Here is a 7,402-nt window from a genome sequence, read left to right as displayed (position 1 = left end):
ACCCGTGGGCGGCGACTATACATTTGCACGGCTGCTAAAAACAGCTAGTGAACGAACAACTCGGAATGACCCCCATAGGACAAATAATAGCGCAAATAATAGCGCAAAAGTGAGTGCTTAAGCGCGCCCTGCGCCAAGCAAGCTTTATATTGATAATGTTGTGAGATATTCGCTGACTTTATACATGTGTTTCGTTTGTGTAATCAGTATCTGTATGAGTTTACATGTGGCATGGTTACAACACATGCATGACCGCAGCTGGAGGGTGGGTAAGACATTACAGGGTCACTGAGCTACACACCTGGTAACCCACAATCTTCCTCTTCTGCCCCAGATCTGCCATGAGAACACCCCCGGAAAATGGGCCCTATAGTTAGTTTTTTTGACTATATTATGTAGATGATCCCAGCACGCAGGATGAGATGACACAGGTGTCCTCTGCTCTGTGTTATTACACACAGGTGTGTCCTCTGCTCGGTGTTATTACACACAGGTGTGTCCTCTGCTCTGTGTTATTACACACAGGTGTGTCCTCTGCTCGGTGTTATTACACACAGGTGCTCTGTCACAGCAGGGCCCGCGTTATCAGCGTCTGGGAATCTTATCTCCTGTATTCCTGCCCTCCAGCTACATTCATGGAGTCAGGAGACGGGGGTAAGAATCTCATTCCTGAACTTCTCGCTGGGGATGTGCCAGATGTCCCACCCTGGGGCAGAACAGGCCCTAAGCCAGGCACTGCCCCCATCCCACAGCCTGTCCCAGCACTGGCAGAGAGGGGGTAACAGGCTGATGGGTGAGCGTGCGTCACAGGCCCCGCCTCCCTGAGTTACCTGTGTTGTGCAGGCAGCTCACCTTTACAGGTAACCTCTGAGAAGCTGCAGCCACGCCAGGTACGTCTTCTGTACACATTATATGCTACATGGCAGAACTGGTGGCTTTGTAGAATGTTAGTGACTGAAGTCACTGTGTACTGTGTAAGTTACAGGAGCGGCAGTGTGACAGTGCTGTGCGTGATTGTGTTATATGTGTGGGAGTGTGCGTTGCCTGTGTGTACTCTGTGTAAGGCACATTCCTCAGCCGCTGGCGAGGTGCCAGGCTGGTACCGTTAATTGGTCACCACACACAAGTGACAGGGCGGTGCGGCGGGGCCCTGGCGCTGATGTGGGGCAGGGTTGTTGTTGTTTTGTGCAGAGGGCTGACACTCTAATTGCTCACAGCTCCAGCAACAGCCGCTTACACTCTGTTAATGTTATTAATGTGTAACTGACGTGTTTCGCTGCTCCAGCCAAGGGTAACGCCGTAATAAGGGAGTGAAATGAAACCAAAACATAGACACAGATGATAAGAAGATCCAGCACGCCGCTGTCTGCTGAGCAGAGCCCTGGCGCCAGATATGTCATGTGCCAGACGTCAATCCAAAGATCTGCTGCCAGTGTGACTACTGGGCATCCCTTCCATGTACTCACTACCTCTTCTGTCACCCAGGCCATGGCCTGTCCGTAGAGCCGTCAGGGAATGGGGGGATACAGGGTGTCACAGGGCGACGAGCGGGTAATAGGGATAATACCATTACTACAGACTCAGAACGTCACCATTAGATATTCCCGGCACAGACCTGCGATTATACCTTTCCTGTTGGTCACCTTCATCTAATGAGGGATTGTTTTAGGCGAGTGGTTCCCAGACTTTTTTGAATCACGGCGCCCTAGAGTATTCCAAAAAAAAATCACGGCACCCGTAGGCCAAAAGTTTCTAATTGAGAAATGTAGAAAGAAATCTTAAATGAAGTCAGTTGTGTTCATATGTCATCCTTAGGTACAACTGTGCGGTGAGGGACGGGATTTGCTTCTGTTTGTCCACATATCGTATGATTGGCAGCCGCCAGCGCTGGTTTTGCTTATTACATTGACCAAAAATATTTGCATTGGTCCTGTACCACCAAACAGGGCAGGGCCGGATCTAGGGGGGGGGGCGAAGGGGGCGACCGCCCCCCCTAACAGTCATAGCCACGCCCACTTTTGAGCAGAAGAGAGCTCTCCTGGGAGAGCCTGAGGCAGAATGATGTGCTGCAGCCTATACCACAGCAGCACAGAGGAGCCAGGAGAGCAAGGGTTACAGAACATTTGCCCCTCACTTGCTGGTGTGTGGGTACTAGGGTTAATAAATACAATTACCCCATAGCACAGTCACATGTACATAGAACAATCACAAAGCTCTATCTCAGTCTCACTCAGAAAGTTCAGTCAGAATTGAGAGAGGAGGAGTTAGGATTGCAGATGGGAGGAGTTGGGACTGTAGAGGGAGGAGTCAAGATTAAACAGTAAACCGCCCCCCCTAAAGAAAAATCTAGATCCGTCCCTGAAACAGGGCACCCCAGCAATTGTTCCGAGGCACCCCAGGGAGCCACAGCACACAGTTTAAGAAACACAGGTGGTCATTCCAAGTTGATCGCTCGCTAGCAGTTTTTAGCAGCCGTGCAAACGCTATGCCGCCGCCCACTGGGAGTGTATTTTAGCTTAGCAGAAGTGCGAACGAAAGGATCGCAAAGCGGCGGCAAAGTTTTTTTGTGCAGTTTTAGAGTAGCTCAATACCTACTAAGTGCTTGTGTGACTTCAGACTGTTCAGTTCCTGTTTTGACGTCACAAACACGCCCTGCGTTCACCCAGCCACGCCTGCGTTTTTCAGAACACTCCCTGAAAACGCTCAGTTACCACCCAGAAACGCCCACTTCCTGTCAATCACTCTGCGGCCAGCAGTGCGACAGGAAAGCTTCACTAGACCCTGTGTGAAACGACATCGTTCGTTGTAATAGTACGTCACGCGTGCGCATTGCGCTGCATACGCATGCGCAGAAGTGCCGTTTTTTTGCCTCAACGAAAGCAGCTAGCGAACAACTTGGAATGACCACCACTGTTTTAGTGATAGGGAACTACAAGTAATGGCATAACAGTAAATCTTGGCCCCCAGCTTCTGTGAAACTACAAGTCCCAGAAGACCCATCACTAACGCCAGCTGCTTTGGACCTGTAAGTCCTACCATTGCCTCACCCGCTGATGTGGACTATAAGTCATAGTAGAGGGTGGAAGAGGTTGTAGTACAGCAGCAGAGACCGGGGAGATGTAATAGGGGAGAATCAGGAGCTGAGAGTTCTCCTGGGTGGTTTTTTTTTTCAAGTGGCAATCATTTATTTGGCAATACCAGGTTGATTTTACCATGTGAATGATTGCCACTTTAAGAAAAAAATGAAAACCTCTCACATCCTTACTCTAGCAATAGTATGTGCCTGTTGTTGAACTACAATACCCAGGATTCTTGGTCAAAAAGTGTCCAGTTCTGTTTCATGAAGCTACTATATTACCTGACCTTATCCTTGGCATTCAGCGTTGATGCCATGTATCCCTGGCAGATATTTGGTCTTCAGTTCTAGCTCTGTCTGCCAGTGACCTTCACCGCTGCACAGAGAACTGGTGGCGTGTGTAACCCCCGGTGTGCTGGATGCTTCTGCCATTGGGTCAGTAGGGCAGCGCTGGGTAGTACCCACTGCAGAGAGGAGAGGGACGGATAGCGGGGTGTCTGTATATCTATACACACACACACGAGTGTGTGTGTGTGTGTGTGTGTGTGTGTGTGTGTGTGTGTGTGTGTGTATGTATGTGTGTGTGTATATATATATATATATACATACAATGACACGTTTTGGTCTGACAGATCTCTTACACCTCAGGGGCAGCTGCCGTCCTGTAAAGATGAGGTTATACGCTGGATATAGATGTTATACATATACAATGAGGAGTTATATAACCTAGAGGCTGGTACAGGTGACTGCCAGCTGATGTGGTAGAGGTGGCACACAGGAGCGGGTAACTATGGACCTCAGTTACACCGTGGGAGCGAAGGGCAGATCTGGAGCCTTTCCCAGCTGCTGAGGAGTCCGAGATGCCCCTCTGCTCTGCTAGGCAAGTCTCTGCCACCTTCACGGGTTAATGCTGCATCCTTCTGAGCTGGTCCAGGAGAAAGTTCTTTACGTATGGGCACAATTGTATGCCAAGGACATACAGTATGACTGGAAGAGGCCGGGGGTGGTCAGCGTCACGCCAGGCGATGGATTATCTGAGTAACACTATGGGGGAGATTCAAACGTTTGAAAAGTCAGTTGGGAGTCTGTTTTTTCCTATCTAATAGACAGACACCCAACCGACTTTTCAAACATTTGAATCCCCCCCCTATATGTTATTATGTATATATGGTCCTGGGAACGGCTGCATTTACCTTGCACATGGAAATAGATCTGCACACGTACATTTTGTGCTTTTACTATTTATGCCTCTTGGGCTTTATCACCACCGATATCACTGTAAGATTGATGCAGGGTCTGGGGACGGAATATGCTTGCGGGGGGATTCATTGCTCATTTTGCCCCCCCACCTTCCCTGTAATCAGACCCTAGCTATCATTATATACAGTGTACTAGAGAAGTGATAGCCAAAAGCTGATTGGTTGCTATTGGCAACTTCTCCACTTGTCTTCTTCAGATGGATTGAGTATAAGGAGAGCTATACTGCCTGACATGACGCATGAATGACTGTGTTTCCTTCATCCATACATGACTGTCTGGGTTCCTCTGGCACTATCCCAATGTCACTGACCTTGTAGCCTTCCTGACTGGCAATGATTGCCGCAGTGCCGCGTACTACCCCCCCCCCAGTACCCACATACGCCACCCAAGGTCACAGTCAGCGACATCATCATTTCCTACACAGAAGCCATTCAGTTTGAACTTTCCCCCCCAGCTGACACCCAGATCAGGCTCGGTTATGACTGGTGCTGGTTTTGTGGAGCTGTGATGTCACCCTGATGTCACCGTGTGACTGAAGGGGGATAGGGGGGGCGGCTCTTCCTATTACAGAGGTCAGGCAGGCTGTGGAAGTGGGGTATCTCCACTCTGCACTTGTTGCTCGGTGGCTGCAGCAGTTGAGAAAACAGAGCCTGGAAAATCCGAGGCATCAAAAGAATGTGATTTGTAAGGATCTGGGGGAGGGCCAGGCATGTGTGAGGCAGCTGGAGAGGGCAGAAAAGCAGCAAAACAGGAGAAAATGAGGGAAAATGCAATATGGGGATGGGGAGAGGGGTCTGGGCGGCAGGGGGGTGAGATGGAGACCTGTAGGGGCAGAGAGCCATTTACCTGCCAGCTTTCATGGGGATTAGTGTCACCTTAATGTGTTCATGCCCCTCTTCCTCTGCGACCCCTGCACTCAGTTCCCCAACAGGACACCAGCACTTATAGAACTCCCTAAAGACTGACAGCCAGCCGGGCCACTGGGCGTGACGCCCTTTGACCGTGCTCAATGCTGCGGGTCACTTAGGTGACAATGTGTTAAATGTGGTGTAAATGACCTGTGACATGGGAGGGACACTTAATATCTCCTGTGTCCGTTTGCCCCCAGTGTGGGGGGGGGGAGGAGAGGGCATCTCTGCAGCGGCCCCCTCCCCCTTATCCTCACATGCTGCTGATGCACCTGTGTATTCTGCATTCACTTCCAATCCGTAGAATTCTCCTAGAGCTTACAGAGAGTGAAAATACATATACTATGGGCCTAATTCAGACCTGATCGCAGCAGCAAAATTGTTCTCTAATGGGCAAAACCATGTGCACTGCAGAGGGGGCAGATGTAACATGTGCAGAGAGAGTTAGATTTGGGTGGGGTGTGTTCAAACAAATCTAAATTGCAGTGTAAAAATAAAGCAGCCAGTATTTACCCTGCATAGAAACAATATAACCCACCCAAATCTAACTCTCTCTGCACATGTTACATCTGCCCCACCTGCAGTACACATGGTTTTGCCCATTAGAGAACTATTTGCTGCTGCGATCAGGTCTGAATTAGGCCGTATGTGCATATAGATCGTACTGAGCCACATAACCCCCAATGCCTGCCTCTGCCCACGCTTCCTGTCATTATTCCGGATGTCAGGCCTGGTCGCCCTTGCCCGTGGCATCTCCCGTCTTGCTGGTGGAAGGGACAGTATGCTGGGGAACTGCGCGCCATTTACCAAGCTCAGACGCTCTGCCTCCCGGTGCCTCTCAGTAGGGCGGTGTGTGCGGAGGTGCAGCAGGCGGCACCTCAGCAGTGATATTATAAGGAGATAAAGGGACGGCGAGCTGCGGCGGTGCTCGCTACATGCAGAGGAACGCAGGCATTTTCTGTTTTCCCGTCCTATACTTTAATCTTTCTCACTTTGGGGCCCAATTATCATTGTATGTTTGCGCAAATATTAAGTATCCCCTGAATGAACCCTGCGCAGTAAATGGCCGATGCGCACGTACTGACAGCGCATCGCACGGACAGAATCCATTTAGGAGCCCTTTTCCCTGCGGGTACTTCTTAATATTCATAATATCATCACTCTGCTGGCGTAGACTGGGCTCCTTCCTTGCATTTCTTACACATAACAGGAAAGTCTCAGCACATGGACGAGCATACAGCGGGCACAGACGCTGATGTTTTTCTGTGCTTCGTTATCTCCTCATTAGTCATATACACCCCTCCTTCACCACCCACCATTAATTGCTTCCTAACCCCCCTCGGTAGTTGTCCTCCCATTTCCTTGGCCTCATTATAGTTCCTCACCCCTTACTGCTTCCCCATGCCCCCCTTGCCCCCCGCTCGCTTTATGTTGGTGTGAAGGAGGCCTGCACTTGTCGCAGGCTGGAATGTCTTTTCCTGCCGAGTGTGAGACATTAATAAGTGACTGTCACACAGATGTGTATGTAGTAATGGGCACTGCCAGTCTGCGCTTACTAGGTGTGCATTGTCAGAGGTCTCTACATTCTAGGGACAAGTCCCGGGTACTAGGGGCCGCAGTTATATTTCAGAACTGACCAGTTGCGCAGTTCTCATTTCTCTGTGGACGATTCATAATGATGCTAATATCGCCAAGTGATCAGGGGCACGAGGACGCCACCTGCGACATCATACACTTTGTTCTGATCAATGGATGATGATAATTCCATCACCAATACCTGCCCACGGACATTTTACATCACACTTCTTCCTGTAACCCTCTTCCCCGACCAATCTTATGCCCTAAGAGAGATTCTGGCTGGTGCCAATGTAGGAACCATTGTGTGCACGTGTGCACCCAATAAGGGTGTGTGGCCTTATCAAATGGGCGTGGGCTCGTGACAGTGGGTGACTAGGGTGGCAAAGGGTGTCAGTGTCTCCAGCCATCAAATCTCTTCCCCTTGTGTCTCCAGCCATCAAATCTCTTCCCCTTGTGTCTCCAGCCATCAAATCTCTCCCCCTTGTGTCTCCAGCCATCAAATCTCTCCCCCTTGTGTCTCCAGCCATCAAATTTCTTCCCCTTGTGTCTCCAGCCATCAAATCTCTCCCCCTTGTGTCTC

General features: G+C 50.0%; 1 protein-coding gene across 1 annotated transcript in view; it reads left to right on the top strand.

Annotated features, from left to right (window-relative positions):
- Positions 1-640: 640 nt before the first annotated feature.
- Positions 641-7,402, top strand: part of LOC134958666 (semaphorin-3B-like) — an 87,877-nt gene continuing 81,115 nt past the window's right edge. The window contains exon 1 of the mRNA XM_063941402.1: positions 641-890. The gene's annotated coding sequence lies outside the window, so the exon portion shown is untranslated. The remainder of the gene's footprint in view (positions 891-7,402) is intronic.

This window comes from Pseudophryne corroboree, chromosome 9 (genome assembly GCF_028390025.1).
Source record: "Pseudophryne corroboree isolate aPseCor3 chromosome 9, aPseCor3.hap2, whole genome shotgun sequence".
Lineage (NCBI taxonomy): Eukaryota > Metazoa > Chordata > Amphibia > Anura > Myobatrachidae > Pseudophryne > Pseudophryne corroboree.
This window is presented reverse-complemented; position numbering and strand designations above follow the sequence as displayed.